Raw genomic sequence first — 18,298 nt, 5'->3', positions numbered from 1 at the left:
CTTACACTTCAGACACATTATTTGTTATTCTGCCCAAATGCTCCATCAAACCATGTGCAGATAAAAATAACCAGGGAGCAGTAAGACAGTGACAGTACCTGCAATTAAAGCCTTGTAGCGCCCAACAGGGTAATAATTTCCCAATGATGGAATAAACCTTGAAACATCAAACATTTCTGCACCATTCTGACAAAAATATAATAAAAACCAATAATGTAATAAATTGCCTAATAATGTAATACAATGCTTTAATGGTTGCATTAACATGTTTACCAAGAAACATGATATAATTGGTTATGTATTACATTTTCAAGCCAGGCTGGATGTGTATATTTGGCAAAGCAGAGTCGCCAGTGGATGGGAGCTCTTTTTATGAATGACGTTGTGCAAATGAAAAGAAAAGAAGAGAGGGAAAAAGAGATGAATACAGAGTGGAAAAAGAAAGAAAAATGAAGATAGAAGAGGTAGGAAATAGGAGGAAAGAGAAGACGAGAAAAGAGGAAAAGAGATGAAAAAAGGAGAGGATAGAAGAGGTTAGAAAAGAATGAGAAAGCAGGGGAAGGTGTCCATATTTTGAAATGTTCCATAAAACACAACTCAAACACGTCTGTTACTCATCCAGACTATTTTCAGTGCATTCTGCTTTACAACTGACGTGACACAGTCACTGCTCCAAGTCTGGCATTCCTATAAAGGAGATGAGAGGCTTGGAGAGATGGGAAAAGGAGAGGAGAGCAGAGGAGAGCTGTCCTTCTCCAGCACAGACGGCGCTGTGGCCAGCAGCACAGATGGGGAGTTTAGAGAGTGCTCTGAAACTGCAGGACAGGGCATATGCCCATTTCTCATTAGAGACAGACAATCTGTGCTTGCTCACTTATTAACAGCACCACTTCAGCTGCATGTCCCCTACACACATGTGCAGATACACACTGTGTTAGCCTCAGTCTTTACTATGATTAAGATTTTGCCGACGATAATAGAGAGGAACAGAAACTGTAGCTATTAGTCTGATCCCAACTGCAGGTAATTTCATAATGACGCAGCAAAAGAAAGGACCCGAGTGAGACACCTGCTCTAATTAGGACACTTTCCCGCCCTTTGGCGAACTAAGAGCACACTGTGCAGCTAATGAGTCATGTAGCTCATTACACATCTGCTCTTAAGACTTAGCTTAAACATACAGTATATGGACAAAAGTATTGGGACACCTATTAGAATTGGGACACTGAATTCATTGTTTCTTCCGAAATCAAGGGCATTTGGGAGCATTGCCGTGAGGATATGGTCAATATAACAAGAGCGTCACCATCACCATCCCACCTCATCCCAAAAGTATTGAAAGGAGCACCAGCAGTCCAGAGAACATTCAAAAGCTTGGGGTCTTTACTTGGCATTAGGCAGGAAGTTAATAGGTTAGTCTCCTAACAGCTGTCAGCTGAGGAGTGGAGCTGGGGGGGGTGCTTAGCAATGACATGGCCTGTCCAAAAGTAACCACAGAGATCAAGGCCCGAGGTCTGGGGTAACTGATAGATCCAGAAGAGGGAGCCATCGTGATAGGCAGATTATGGGCATTAGGCGGACTGGAAAACAGATGAGCTACAGTCTGTAACTGTACATCAACAAAGTTCACTTATATGGTAGGCGTACATGATAAAGTGGTCAAAGAGTGTAGGTACAAGGTATGGATGATTCTCATAAACTGGGATCTCAGTAAATACATACAGAGTGTCAGAACATAGTGGATAGTGGGTCAGCACTGTAATTAATAGGCTATAAAAGTGAATGGCAGGGAGATAAAAGCAATGAAAGAAGGGAGATTTTGGATAAAATGCTAAAAGTCTGCTTGGGGTTCCTGGCATGGGGAGAGAGGCGTTAGAGAACCAGAGAGAGCATCTGTTCTCCACAGAAAGCAGGTTCAGCTCGGGACAATGACAGAGGGACCATGCAGCAGTTGTCTGCTCTCTACCTCCTACCCTAGGCTTCATGAATAAATGATGGGTCCAGTTCAGGTCACTCTTCCCCACAAGATCCATTCCCTAATCTACAGACAAAGCAGCTCCCAACTGAATAAACCCGCCGTTTAGTGCTTAAATCCACCATCTCACAGTAGGCCTCCTGGAATGTGAGTAAAAAAGGATAAGCCCTGCTTGCTGAGTCATTTTCAGTTAGGTGCACTTATTGTGGAATAGCTTTGTGTCTTCTCCAGTCATCTAATGAATGACTCAATTAATGTGGGGAATCTCATCATCTCAGTAATGGCGAAATTCAGGCGAGAACATTTGCGTGGTAATGAGAAACAGGTGCTGTTTTTTCTTTCTTTTTTTTTCTTAAGTAGCGCATCATTTGCTCTCCAGGTTGGATTGCCTCTTAAGGCTCTGTGAAGGTACTCCAAGGTCACTGGCAAGCAGCTTCACTGCTTACTGCACTGGATAGCACAAAGCTTAAGGAACCAAATAGCCTCTATAATCTGCTGGCTGCCAGAAATAGTGTTAGAGTCTCTAATATCTGATACAACATCCGTCTGATTACATAAACCACCCTCTGTGTCAAAAAGAAAAATAAAAAAAGCAAGAGAAAAAAAATGCGTCAGAAACTCTGACTAATCAAGGTGGTAACCAACCTTAGCAGAGTGGGTGGCTTCCTCCAGCAAAGCTGTTTGCTGTTTCTGAAGTCAACACTTTCCAGCTCCAGTGTACATCGCCAATCAACTGTTTGGCAATGTACATTTATTACGTTTTTGGGCAAAATATTTGTGTCTCCAAGTTTTTGATTTTTTTTTTTTACATAATTTGACTGTTGTTCTTGAGTTCCTGTACTTGCATAACATTCATAAATATACCACTAAAGTGCAGTCAAAGAAATTTCTAACATTTGCACAAGGATGTTTAAAGGATGATTCATTCCTGTCTTTCCTGTCCACTGGTGGCACTGTTTTGCCAAATACACATAACCCAGCTTGCCATGTACTCGAAGAACAATTGAGAAAACAGCAGTGCCCCAGTTTTTCTGCTTCTCTCTGTTACTGAGCTTCTACAAAAGGAATTTATGGACTACTATGGTTATGTTTAGGGTTAGGATGGTGAAGGTTAAGGTTATTCTCACCTTCTCTATTTCATGTTCCCTTTATCTTCTTCTTCTTCAATACACTTTTCATTAAATGTTCCCCCTAGTTCGCTGGCTGTCCAGTCTGTTGGTGTTCGTACTCTGGCCTGGCTCTGTAAAATGGGAAACAAAGAAAGAGGCTTAGGTTGTGCCACACAACACTACTCCAGCTAATCAGCAGCAGGGGCATTCGTGTTTGTGGACAGGATGGAGGACGGGGGGCAGGCAGGGGGGAAACTGTATCTGACTATGTGTTGAACTACATGCTTTGTCAGGGAGAAATGGCTATGGTGGACGAGGCCGATAGCCGGTGCATTTTGGAAGCCATGTTTGCTGTTTTGGTCCAGTGGTCCAGTGTTGTTGGCAATGCATGTGCATGAATTATGTGGGCAGAGCTTCTGAGGAATCATTGAAAGGAGGAGTGTATTTGTTTTGCTGTTTTGTTCAAATATTAACTTTCAATAGAAATCAGTGTAAAAGATTCCATTCCAAGGTATTTTGGAGCTAATATAATAGAAGTGTCTAAAATGTAGAAATGCTGCAGAATAATTTGGAATGACATTTTTTGGAATCTTTTTACATCAACTTCCATTAAAAGGTAAGAAGGTTTTCTTCTTTTTTAAATTAAAGTTGCCATTTTCAAAGATACATGTGTTTTTGCATGGGAACAACAATAATATTAAAGACAATTTGATGGCATGCACTAAGAACTAATCTAGAGATTATAACATTGGAGAAATTAATGCTAGACACTCACAGGTTAAAGTTAAGGCAAATTGTTTATTGTTACAGGGGGAATACAAAGAATTAACAATGTAAACAGGACAGGTGAAAACATATAGCAAACAAACTAAAAAAGAATACTAACAGGAAAAAGGTAAAGCGGTACACAAGACAGGCAAACTGATAATATCTCTTAGTATGTAACTGGTAAGGGTTAGCAATCCTTTGCAGAACAAATAGGCAGGTATATCTACACACAGAGAAATGAGTCACAGCTGAACTGGGTTAATTCTCTTTTCCATTGTGCGTTTTCTCATGCAACGCTAGCATGCCAGCTACGGGCCTCGTCCAACATTAGTACAGAGGCTTTAGCACACTGGCTACGGGCCTCATACAACATCTGTACCACATCATTAGCAAGCTGGCTACAGAGCTCATCCAACATTGCTACCATGACATAAGTATGCAGCTAACTAACATTACCCTCGCTTTAATTATTACGAGACACCATGCACTTCCTGGTCCTGATTTAGCAACACAGCAAATACTGGGTCTAACTGGTCTGCAACACTATGGAATGGTGTGAAGCAGTGCGACGGGCCCTAGCAAACATTTGGCCCTGCAGTGGAAAAGAGGCCTCTGAGCATGGAAACGGTCCACGATTTGATGGCTGAGAGCATGTGGGTGTGTTCTCCAGGAGCTTCTGGAAGCATTACACAGATGTTCATATTTCATACACCAATGTTCAGCAGCTGTTCATCTTTTCCTTTTTGGTGGAGAACAACACAAAATGACTTGATCTTGAGCCAACAAGACAATGCAAACCCCCACACTGCTCACCAGGTGATGGAGTGGGTTGAGGAATAGGGAGGTTCAGGTGATGTGATGAACAACACATCACATGTCTTTGTGTATTACATGTGCAGAGTGGGGAGTAGACGTTGGAGAGCTGCAGAGATGAGCAGTGAGAATGAGAGCAGATGAAAGAGAGTCATGCCAAGAGGAAAATGTGGCAGTGCACTCATTTGAGGGGAAATGTGGGAGAATAATGGAAAAAAATTCCTTTCCTCGCCCAGTGCAGGCAACAAATGTGCTCCCATTTTCCCTAATGAGAACATAGTGGCAGCAGTACAGAGGCTTCTGAGCATGAAAGAGGACTGTGTGTGTGTCTATGGCATATGTCTGATAATAAATGAACAGAAATTCTTACGAGGGAGAGATCTCATGCATCTCTCAGTCATCTGTCTCCATATCTCCCTCCGTACAGGCTGCCTAAACTGCTAAACGGAGACCGACACAGTGACTGAGAGTTAGCTTCAGCTCTCTCTCTCATGAACACAGTAAAGCTGAAGGAAAGAAGTCAATGGGTTCACCAACCAACCTGATTATTTGTCTACTGATCTACTTATCAGCTCACGCTAGACACGAGACCACATACATACACTCACTGAACAATGTATTAGAGACTGAATAAGGCCTAATTTTACTCTCCAAACCGCCTCAGTTCTTCATGCCATGGATTTCACAAGATGTTGGAAACATTTCCTTGAGAGTCTGGTTCATGTTGACTTCATCAAGCAATTCCTGCAGATTCCTAAAGAGCACTTCCTTGCTGTGAATCTCCCATTCTACCACATTCCAATAGTGTCCTTCTAGATCCAATGACTGTGAAGACCACTTAATGAAGCTGAACTTATGAGGCAACTTTTGCTTTGTGACATGGTGCATTATCATCATGCTGGAAGAGGCCATTAGAAGATGGTAAATTGTGGTCATGAAGGGATGCACATGGTCAGCAACAATACTCAAATAGGCTGTGGCACTGAGGTGATGATTGATTGGTAAGAACAGGCCCAGTGTGTGCCCAGACCACACCATTACACCATCTCCACCAGCCTGGACTGTTGAAACAAGACAGGTTGAGCCCATAGATTCATGCTGTTGGTGTTAAATTCTGACCCTACCATCAGTGCTCCTCAGCATAAATTGAGATTCATTAGAACAGGCTACGTTTTTTCAGTCTTCAAATGTCCAAATGGTGAGCTTGTGCCCACTGCAGCCTCAGCTTTCTGTTTTTGGCTGACAGAACTGGAACCTGACATTATTTTCCATTATTGTGGCCCAACTGCCTCAAGGTTCGACATGTTGTGCATTATGAGATGCTTTTCTGCTCACCACAATTGTACAGAGTGGTTATCTGAGTTATCGTAGCCTTTCTATAAGCTTGAACCATTCTGGACACTCTGTTGACCTCTCTCATCAACAAGACCACTCACTGAATGTTTGTTCATTATTATTCCACTCTGAGAAATCTCCAGAGACTATTGTGCCGAAAACCCCACGAAATCAGCAGTTCTACAAATAGTCAAACCGTGCCCTCTGGCACCAACAGTCATGCCATGTTTAAAATCCCTGAAATCACATTTCCTCCATCATTCTGATGGTTGATGTGAATGTTACCTGAAGCAACTGGCCTGTGTCTGCAAGATTTAATTAAAAACCGCATTACTGTCCACTGTCCAATACTTACGGACCTTACTGTATAGTATATGCATTAGCCAAATAGCCAAAAGCTGAAAACGGTAAGAAAGCATTGCTCCCTGTCAGCATGAATAAGTTTTAGGCAGGCCCACTGCAGGTCTGAGTGGTGGCCTGAATAACCAGGGGAGACAGCAAAGAATGAGAGCAGTAAAAGAATGAGAGCAGTAACCAAGATCGCTCACAGAGATCTGCACATTCTGCCTACTACACATTTCTCTAAATTATTCTCCTGCAGGCTGATCGACCAGTAGCTCACACTCATTCTGGAACAAAGAAGGGTCATTTTGTGTTAGACTGTGTATGTGTGTGTGTCTGTACACTGCGAAAGGTAGCTTTTCCAAACATTTAATAGAAAATGCCACATTGCTACAGAACATTTTAGGAAGAAAGAAGAAAAACAATATCATACATATAAATATTTTTGACAGAGCTTCCAGTGGTGTAAATTACTTGAGTAACTGTAGTTCGTAAGTGTGTTTAAAGGAGCCCTGGAATGCCAAACTGTATTTACTTTGGCATTATTAAATAATAATGAGAGCTCAGTACTTGGAAGTAACATTTTGAACCTTTTGTGTCCTCTTTCAAAAGCAAAACCCATGTAAATAAAACAGAGTTGTAAAACAATTTAAAAACTGGCTCTTTTTAGGCTCTTGTTATTGTCCCCAAAACATGCATACACCCAATCCACTAGCTGGCTAGAGGCTAAATGCAATGGCTACTTCTAGAGAATATAGAAAAAGATGAGACAAGGTGAAAAGATGTAAATGAAAAGCTTACGCTAGCTTTTTAACCTAATAAAGCACTGCTCGGAGGCTATTTATTTTTTCCCATGAGCCCAGTGAAATCAGTTTGTTTCATTCTGAGGCTAAATAAAAGGGTGGTAAATTAACATAACTGTAAACTTACTGCCCATAATTATGTCAGTTTGTCTTTGTATAGGGTACAGCACTGCAGTTTGATTAACACACAGTTTGTTCATAAGCATAAATCAGGCAGATAAGGCAAATAAGGCTTGGTGATAGACCCAGACACTAGCCTAGGTTAAAATTCTGGTTTACACATGCACATTTTTACCGTTATATACTTAAATGTGTTGCAATGTAGATACTTTTTACTTGCACAGTTACTCTGTACATTTTACACCCCTGGTGCTGCCTTGGGAATAAAGACAAGGTCCCTGTTCTTTAACAAGTGATGACTGTAATAAACTGAGGACATAAGCAGATGCTTCTTTTATAACTTTATATAAGTTTCTCTCAAAGCATAGCAACCTGGCTGCTCTATCTTACGGGTTCTCGGTTTTCCCCGCCCCCCACTCACCTACAGCAACACACTTAGTTCACAAAACCTGTACAAGCTTTGTCTGAATAATACCTTTTGTGACAATGACCAAACGATGCTAATAACAAATAGTTTGGAAATTAAAACTCTTAAGTCGATGAATATTGTGACTTAAGTTCTGCTAACTGCTTCAATGTGGGTCCCATACCTGTAAGTAAAACCGTTTAAAATTTGAAGCCTAAAGCATAGTGTCATGACCTGGTCTACAGTCAGGATGTAACAGACAATGACAGTGGGTTCTCTCTTCAAATTTTCTGCCAGCCCAAACACCAGACACTAATAAAATACACTACACTAACTCTCTGTTAGCAAACCAGGAGAAAATGTGGCTAAAACAAAAAGGCACTCATCCCCTACATTTCCTCAAAGATAGAGTTTGATGAAATGTCATAAAGCAAGCAAGCAGAAAGAGTGGAAAGAGTAAGTGGCTCGAGCAGAATGGTGTAGCAGGTCATTAAAGGGGAGGAGCCCTAAACGACTCTCTCTAGGTCAGTCTTTTCCAGGCTCTTTTATAGTGAGCGTTCCCCTGGTAGTCACTCACAGGACTACACACTATAATAGATACACAAGCAGATACAAGACAGCAGCAGCAGCAGCACAGGAATAACTATTACAACCAAGGGTTGCAAAACCCATACCATTAAGAATGTAGGGCAAATGGTTTATGGCAAAAAAACATCAAGTTACACATTTCTATTGTAAATTCTTTACACAGGGATCACATACACATACAAACACCTTCACAGTATTGGGCTAATTCCCCATACTGAAATTACATAGACAGGCAGAAGGAAGCCTAAATTTCACTAGCATCTCAAATTCACGAATGAGCTCCACAAACTTTAAGATAAGAGACAGAACACACAACAAAAAATGAGCAGAACCAATCTTTTTCCACATGAAAGAAGATCCTACAGAAACGAATGTCAGACTAGCTGACCGAATCAGAACCTTCCACATGAACTGACTGAATCAGGTCTCTTTTCTACTAAAAACACCCTGCATGAAACTGTCAGAACTGACTGAATCAGCTTAGGTCAAGTTGAAGTCCTGCGTTGGCCCAAACAGGATGATCTACCATCAAGGGGGAGGAGCGCTAAAGGAGGAGCCTCTCTCTAGAATGGTGTCCAAACACGTAGTGCCGAATTTTCAGTGCACTGTAACAATCCTACAATGCACTTCAGTATAGTGTAGATATAGATATAGAATACCCATAAACCAGTGAGTAGTTTGGTTTGAAGATGGTTTGTACACAGCGTCTCTGAGGAAGGCGGACGTACAGACGCAATCTGCTGTCGAACAGCAATGAGCTCACACACATATCAGCTTGTCCGAAATCATTTACTACCTTGTCGTATTCTTATCCCTATATTAGTGCTCTATACAGTGATCTGGATGTTCGCACGCAGGGGATGGTGACTAGGGCATGGTATCAGACACAGCTTAGGTCAGTCTTTTCCAGGCTCTTTTATTATGAGAGCTCCTGTGAGACAGACGCAAGCATCAGCAGACACAAACATGAACATTACGACTGGAGGTCGTAACCATAGCCTTGCAAACAATCCTGAGAATGTGGGCTTAGGGTTCTAGGGTTTATGAAATTGGGAAGCTGAAAATGTAAAGGCTTTGACTTTTTAGAATAACGAAGCTCTAATGTGGGTCTCATACCTGTAGGTAAAATCATTGTGACTGGGTCATAACACTATGCTCTCACAACCTCCAGGCCATAACAGATCATTGAGAGTGGGTTCTCTCCCCAGACCCTGAATGTGTGTTTAGGGTTCTAAGGATTAGGTATATCCTGCTCTTCATACCATGGAGGACTGTTTAATGAACATAAAGCTATTGAATGTTGCAGCTAAAGAACCCTAAATCATTAAAGCACCTTTTCACCTAAAGACCTTTTCCATGGTCTTCTATCGTACACTCTCGACGTGGAAAGTAACAGTGAAAGTCAAACATTACTCAAAAACATTACTCCTGCAAAAAAACGGTAGGCTGATTGTTCATGTTCTGCTTTTTTGGCCTTGAATAAAGTGAATGTGTCTGCTACTCCCCAGCCACAGCACTGGAAAAGAGCAGCGACAGCTCACTGGCTGTGCCTGGTTTTTTGTATTAAGTGCAGAACGTCTACATCAAACTCCAGAACACACAGTGCTGCAAATACGGTGAGACACAAACACACAAACACACACACACAAACAAAGAGTGTGGGTGTGAGTGATAACTGAGTCAATAGAACATGCTGCCAGAGTGCCTTTTCTTTCAACGTCAGGGACAGTCAGTGTGACACACTGTCTTTCTTTTACATCTCCAATACATACCCTCACACACACATCCATAAGAGTGCAGATAAAGCTCCACAGCTGATGTCTGCTGTCAGTGGGAGTGCCGCAGTTATTCATCAACTCCTTTTCTGTTTTTCCCCCCCTCCCCTCCCCTCCCTTGCGTTCGCTTCACTCTGCCCGCAGCTCCCTGAATCCCAGACTCAACAGTGAAGGTGCATTTCATCGAAGACAATCTACACCTGCAGGACTGTAATCCACAGGGATTACAAAGCTGTTTAAAATCGCTCTGCTAAAGCCCGTCACAACTGTACCACCCAAACACAACAGCCAAGATACTGCAGATCTAATCCAGCCAGACAGGCAGGAATAAGAACAAGAAAAAGGCTATTTAGCTGGTGTAGCGTAGTGGGATACATTACCTTCCCTGTGACAGCCAAGGGTTTGATTATCTGGTAGACAAGCACATTGTGCTATGCCAATACGGCTGCGTTCACACACCAGGTAAGTGACCCAAATTCGATTGTTTTCTTCATATTTGTCACAGATGTGTTATGTGTGTTGCAGTTAAACGATAAAAACACTGAATCTACATTTCTGAATTGGACCACTTTCATATGTCGGATTGATATTCGACACATATCTGATATGCAAAACTGCAACTTGTCGCAAGTCTGAACAGCCAGATCAGAATTCATGCAATTTTAAGCTTGTCCAACTGGACATTTGTTAGATATCTGCTGAAGAGAAAGGAAAATGGACAACAGTACTAAGGCCGGATTTCCGTAGCACCGTGTTTGAAGAAAGTTTGAAAGAAATGATCGAACATCTACCAGTGGCTGCAGCATCAAAAGAAAAAAAGTTAAAAGAAAACCAAGGACGCAAACCAAAGAAGTGTCCATGGCTGAATAGCGTGTCCTTTTTATACCAAGCTCAAACGCACTCTCAGTGATCAGCCCAGCTGTCAGCCACAGAAACTTCTTGATAGCTTCTATGATGCAGCAAAGATGAAACTGAAACATCACATGAAGCTCTGCTCTCTCCTGCACGTGTACATCAGTTTATGAGCGTGAACTGTTCAGAGAATGTCAGATAGGTCACTTCAAAAGTGTGTGTGAACAGCCTAAAACATTTGGATTTGGACCATTTTACCTGCTGTGTGAACGTAGCCTATTTTTGCATGCACACTGCAAGCAGTAAATAAATAATAATAAAAAAAAAATTGGACAGTGTCGCCCGTGCAGCAGGTGATGAGCCGCTCGCAGGCGCGTCCATCAGCATGCAGGCAGGCAGCAAGTTGGTCTGAAATTCGTCCTTAAGCAAACCACGTTTTTGAAGGAACAGCAACCAGTATAAACAAACAGAGCCTATGTAGACTTTATTTATTCACTAAATGTTCACAACCCAAAAATGTATTTTAATTTGAAGATGAAAAAAATCAACCAATAAACTGGTGCACGTTCATTTACTTAGGATCTGCTGATTAACAGATAAGCAGCATTTCCTCTAATGCAAAATTTGAACTGTCCTTTGAAAATACTGAATCCTTTTCAATGGTATTTTTCAGCTATGGATACGAGAGTGCTTGTCTTGCTGACTGTTCGCATGCTTCACCTACGCTAAAAAAGCCAAGGTCAGTGGAGTGCATAAACCTTAATGCATTAAGTTAAACAGAGCTCAACTTGATCATCTTACTGAATTCGCCCACTTCTCATCACTTATGATCGCGCCCCTAAAGGCCACTGAACGTTGCTGACTCTCATTGAAAATGGAGGACTTTCAGTCGCTGTGTGCTTTCTCATGGAAGAGTCCTTGGACAAGACTTCTTACTTTACATTCTTCTACCTATGTAACATCGTTGTTCTGGATAAGAGTGTCAGTCAAACACCTTAAATGTTAAATGGGTTAGATGTTGAGGACACATTTTGCTGTACATAGTACAGTGACAAATACGTGCACCTTTACAAAAATTTAAAGAGGCATAAATATGGTCCCAGTGGCGAGGTGTGCTGTGGTTGGTCCCTGGTAAGATCAGTGGGATCAAATTTATGTGTTTTTCCCACATTGTACAATTCATCCATACAATACAGTCCAAACATGGCAAGGAAGCTTTAGGAAGTTTGCAGAAATGTTGTTCAAATTGATGTTAAAATCACACATGAAATTGATGATCAAATGTAGGGGTGCTTCTGGTCTTGTCACATAATCACAGTATCACATTTTTACCAGCAAATCCAGAGACCAGTGATTCATGACAATGTAAACACAGCAGTTCCACTAATCAGCCGTAACATTAGAACCACTGACAGGTAAAGTAAAGAACATTGATTGGGGCATTCTATAAAGGGGCATTGAGGTGGGTGTGGGTGGGTTAATTGGCTCTGCTAAATTGGGGAGAAAATTGAGTAAAAATGTTATGCCGTTGTACATTGTCAATATCTTTCTTGCTTGGTAGGCACACAAGAAAGCTAAGAGAAGCCCAGAGCACTCTGCCCCCGCATCAGACATTTACCAGAGAGGAGACACTTTTCCTGATTGATTTAATGCGCCAGTATTTAATAAGCACAAGTCCACACTTCTCTAAGAGTTTTGCAGAGCCCAATTTAAAAATCAGACGAGTAAGAGGCCAAAAGGCAATATTCTGGAAGGAGATGGCATCTATATTAACAAGCAGGTTCAACATGGCCTTTGAGCATGACAAAGTGGCTTGCAAATGGACTACCCTAAAGGATGGTTCCAAAAAAGTCTAAGATAATCAGAACTTGAAGAACTGGCAGGGGAGTTAAAAGATTTCAGTTTTACACTGAAAGGAAGTCTAATTGCTGAGAACCATTATGTTGATTTTCCCATGGTAGCCACAGCCAAAGGTGTTACAGTGAGAAGACCAAGGAAATCTAGCCCAGAAAAACACCTGGAGAACTTCAAGAACTTCAAGACATAAGCTGCTATTTTCATACTACCAGTACAAGTTCCTCCAGGAAGCTAATACTGTTAGTCAAACGTGGCGCAAAGGACAGTTAAAACAAATGCAAGAACAAATGAGCACTTTTGAAAAAAATGTTGCAGCAGCTCATCAACAAACAGTGAGCAGTTTAGTCCAGGGGCTTTTTTCCCCAAGCTCTAGGCTAGTTCAAGATAATTCTGCACACTGGCCCAGTTATAGCAACGCTCCTCTATATTTGTCAAGTGCAGATTTACTATAGAGTTACTATAGAGTAAGTTTGTATTGCAGAAATCACCCGCCCTAAAGATTGTGTAAAGATGTTGTGTACTAACAAATCTTTTGTTAAGTGAATGTTAAATGGTTGAGTAACTTGCGCAAAACATACCCTGTTCTGAAAACGTATTTGTTGAATCATATTGCACAATTTTTAACATTTAGGCCTACAAATGTTCAAAAAATACTCTGGCTAATACTCAGGTAAAGAAAACATTAATAAATCTGTGTGCTCTTTCATCAAGAAAGGGGGAACTCAGTGTAATGGCTCTGAACTGTCAGATACACTGGAAACCGTGATTACTGAGTAATGGTAAAGGTTTAATATAACATATATCAAACATATTAAACCTGAAACCTTGAAAGAAAATCACAGGTAATGACAGTTTCTCCTTTAAGGTCTTTTCACAGTACGGATGCTATTTTTAACATAGTGGATCCTTTACACCAAGTCAGGCGCATTTTTTGCTTTCCGTGCTCTGCAAACGGGACTACAATTCCCTCCTCCACATGAGTCATTAGTGAGGGAAGATCACAGTTCTTTGTGGACATGAACAGACAGGCACCTAGGCAAATTTAAAGATGGCTACCTGAAGTCATTGTAAAGTACTCATCATTGTTCTCTCATTTAGGCTGCAACTATAAAAATGGAGCTCTGATTTCAACGCATCAGTAATGCAGAAATTGAGCTGGGGGCATCTCAGTGATTGTTCGTCACATGTATCTCCAGATGTGCCAATCGTGAAGTTATTGAGAGAACAAGCAGAGACAATGAGCTTGGTCGCTATGTCAACCCTGAGGTTCTGCACATCTCTCCTGCCGTCTTCTCCATTTGCATTTCAAACGTCCAAAGGCTTATTCAACAACAACCCGGCCTTATCTTTGCATTTTGCCATTCCTCCTCCATAGGTAACACACTGCTATCTCACTTAGGCGTCACAATACATGGAAAATTGAAGTGATACCAAGCAGTTTACAAGGTCCCATAGATAATTTCCAGTTTTCCATGAATGGTGAAGCTCCTTCCCTTCTGACATCATGAATTCTGCTAAAAGGACTAGGGCAAATACCAAAATTTGCTCATGTCCTCAACTATTCCTTGAAGCTAAATGGATCAGAACATTTTTGTGGTTGAAGACTATGACATCAGAAATTCCACATTCTTCGAAATACTCCTGAAATTGTTTGCTTTCACATTTTTACAGAGGGCCAAGAAACAACGGTCTCTGCAAGGGCACAGGCTAATTCAAACACATGGAAGATGACGTAATGTGCAGCAGCTTGTGACACATCAAATTTATCAGAAATGACCATAAATGAATTCTGAGTTGGAAGATTTATTTGTTGTAAAACAAATAAATGATTCAGAGGTTGCTATTGATGGGTGTGTGCTATCTAGTCAGTGAAACTGCATAAACAACGCTTCCCTTTAAGGATTCCTGGCCTTTCTTTATCCAGTAGATATTTTTAGCAGCTCTGAAGATATTTGTTCACAGCAATGACTAGCCACACAACATAAGAAAGCTTGACAGCCTCCATGTTTTTTAACTTCCCACACGAACATTGTGAGCGCGGACAAGTCGGGTGAACAGGTTTTGCCTTGGAGAAACTTCCATCTTGCACTTAAGCTGCATAACAATCCCATTCCAGCACTGCAGCTATGCATGTGCTAACAGAACTCACTCAGGGTGAACCCATACAGATAACCAGAACTATTTGGGCAAGAGTTACAGGAGTTTTTTTTTTAAGGTTCGGCAAAGAAAAAAAGATTGGTCAGTCAAGACATGATTGGTGTATAAAGTTTCTTTTGTTTTGCACTGGAGCTATGGGGCTAATGTGCCTAAGAAGCTATTTCAAGTCCATGCGTCCATTAACAAACTGGATACCTAAAGTCTTCGAAGAAACAATAGCAGAGAAATCAAATTGCTAAGTCTATCACTACCACCAACAGTTTACCAAGAAAAGAAAAATAGAAGAACAGAAGTTGAAAAAGAATGAATTTGATAGATCTAGAGCAAAAAATGAGTGAACATCTGTGCTCCTGAGTGGTACAACTATCTAAATGTTGATTCGATCCCCTGAGTCAAAGAGAGTCCAAGAAAGTACGCAAAAAAGGGTTCTTTGGTTCAGCACAATAGTTGAAGCCTTTTTGCTATAGAACAATTTACTAAATGTATTTTTTTTTACAGAACAACTGAGAGGAATTTGTACAGATGTGAATAAAAGACCATTTCAGGATTTGTACTTGTAGTAAATATTATATATATATGCATGTGTACAAATTAATGACACAACCCAGACACACCAAAAGTAAACAGTAACAGCAAACAGTGAAACTTTATTACCTGAACCTACACTTAATCTACTACATCTAAACCTAGGTCTGAACTTAACCTAACCCTTACCCTAACCCCCGGCCTCAGCATAACCCTACTTCATCTTCATGCAAATATTACGAATGTCTTGGGGTGCACTTTTAATCATTTATGTACAAATTTTATCATTTGTTCCATCAGAGTGAAGAATTTTTTAACCATTTAAAAACGTATTTGCTTTTCCCACAAACCTTTGGGGGAAAACTGTTTATGAACTACTTGGATTTTTTAACTAGTCTTTTTTTTAGCAGAACATTCACCATCTAAGTCCTTAGGATCATGAGAAAAGCAATTTCTTTTCATATAAAATTTAAATACATTTTTTCAATTTATTCTATTACTTTGTTTTCAATTATATTGTGAAAGTGCAACCTGTAACCTAAATGATAGAGTAAGAGTGAACTCATTATGTAGAAAATATCATTTAAGTAAATCAATAGAATGTCCCTGATATGGTATGATATTACAATGGGTGTGAGAAGCATGAGTGTTTGCTAAAAACTCAACCCTGTTACATTTACCTCTTTACTCAGTTCATTTAAAATTAGCAAAGAAACCTTTTAAAACCTTATTCATTGTTTTTGAGATCGGTTGACAAAGTTCTGAAGAGGTCTAAGTGTTTGCTGAGTATGACCTTAAGTAAGGAGCTAAGCTTAGCTTCCATCAGAGATGATAAAGAGAATTTCATAAATGGGAAACATACAGTGTTTTCAAACGAGTTAGCAATGGACAGGAGATGAGGGATGGTTGTGGGCAGCCAGAGGCAGATCCCCCAGAGACTCATTCACACATCTACATTCATCCACTCAGATACTCAGATCCACTCATCTACACACATCCACACACATCCACTCATCTACACATCAACTCCTGCTCCACAACGTGACATTTATAAATATGCATTAGAGCCCACACAACAGCTCTACCGCACGCAAAAAGGTCTTCCATCAGCAAGCGCTCTCTCACTCTCTCTCTCTGTCTCTCTTTCGCGTTCTCTTTTTTCCACCCACACTGGCGCACACAAGCAGCACAGCTCTCATACTCTCTCACAGGAAGAGGCTCATTTCAATGCTCATATTTTCATATTGGACAAAAAAATCAGAGAGAGAAAATGAGAGAGAGAGAGACTGAGAAAGAGAAGAAGTGTAACTGGAAAAGGGGAGAATGAGGACAGAGAGGTACGTAGTGAGAAGGAGAATGTGTGTGTGTGTGTATGTTAGAGCGAGATAAAGAGAGGTGCTGGTCTTGCTTTGGAGGTCAGTGCTGATGGTGTTAGTAGAGCTATAAAGGCTGCAGTGTGCTGAAACTGCCTCTTTAATAATGTGTCTGGATGAGCTTATAACAGCCTTAAAACCAAATGGAAAGAGTCCGCAGCATTGCCTGAACATTACCACAGCTACTCCCACCTCTCAGGCCTCACTGATTACTGCCAAGAGCCCAGGACTGGTGTCCTATAGTGTATGATGTTCTCTGGATGATTGACAGGGGAAATATACATGCATGATGCACAAGCAGATGTTTCATATCATGTTCAAGGGGGGATCTAATATCACTGCAGAAAAACGGGGAAATCCATTTGGCCTCTGCAGTCTCATAAATCAAGTGACACTCTCTCATAAACACCAGCTTTAATGTCCTTCACATCATACAGAGACAGAGAGAGAGAGAGAGAGAGAGAGAGAGAGAGAGAGAGAGAGAGTATGTGTGTTTTCAGACCTGAAAGTCTGAATACAAGGCCTGAACCAAGGTTCTTAGTTTTGTCGAACTGGGGGCTGGATGGGTAACCAACACCAGAACAGCCTTACCTAGTGAAATAGGTTGATTAAGAAGCTCCGGTGAAATGGACGCATGAGGATTTGTGAGGCTATCAGGTAACACGGTGGCCTAAGCACTAACCTACCAGGCTAAGGCATCCACTTCACTGGAGCTTCATAACCCAGCCATTTCTGTCGGTAAGGATGCTCTGGTGTTGGTAACCTATCCACAAAATGGTAAGAGCAGATGTTTTTTTGTTATATATTTGACACTTTTACCCATAGACACATACACATAGACACTCTTCTATAGAAGGCGGTGGATATTAGTTATATTATATGATATATATGAGCTATATGGTGCCTCACAGCACACAGTGTTATTCATGTTATTGTGACACTCTCTAACTAAGCATATTATAGTACTCACTTTATGTTTATCATTGTTGTGGTTGTAATCTGTATCAATGGATCCACTGTAGCACTGGACATTCTACACAGAATAAACAAAGATGGCCACCCCCATTGTTAAATGGGAAGAAAGGTGGATACTTGACATTGATTGATTTGTAGAAGGGGCAATTCTGCGAGTTAGATTTCAGCACGAATGGATCTTGCAATTGGTCCAAAAGTCCATCCAAAAAACTGTTTTCATTATGCAAGAAACACAGACCACAGTCGGGACAAATTTTCGATTTGATCGTGGTTCACAAGCACCGTTTACACCTGCTATTTTAGTTCAATTCAATTCAATTCAAATGTATTTCTATAGGCTTTTCACAACAAATGTTGTCACGAAGCAGCTTTACAGAGATCCGGGTCCGAGCCTCTTTTGAGCAAGCCAGTGGCAACAGTGGCAAGGAAAAGCTCCCTCAGGTCAAGAGGAAAAAACCTTGAGAGGAACCAAGACTCAAAAGAAGAACCCATCCTCCTCAGTTCCACACTGGATATCACAATAAA

At 40.9% G+C, this 18,298-nt stretch overlaps 1 long non-coding RNA gene across 1 annotated transcript in view; it reads left to right on the top strand.

Moving 5' to 3' along the window:
• Nucleotides 1-9,833, top strand: part of LOC140552015 (uncharacterized) — a 33,886-nt gene extending 24,053 nt beyond the window's left edge. Inside the window, exon 3 of the long non-coding RNA XR_011979294.1 lies at nt 9,768-9,833. This is a non-coding gene — a long non-coding RNA (uncharacterized lncRNA). The remainder of the gene's footprint in view (nt 1-9,767) is intronic.
• Nucleotides 9,834-18,298: the final 8,465 nt, after the last annotated feature.

The sequence above is a fragment of the Salminus brasiliensis genome, chromosome 3 (assembly GCF_030463535.1).
Source record: "Salminus brasiliensis chromosome 3, fSalBra1.hap2, whole genome shotgun sequence".
NCBI classification, from domain to species: domain Eukaryota; kingdom Metazoa; phylum Chordata; class Actinopteri; order Characiformes; family Bryconidae; genus Salminus; species Salminus brasiliensis.
The sequence above is the reverse complement of the archived record's forward strand: the minus strand, read 5'-3'. Positions and strand labels throughout refer to the sequence as shown.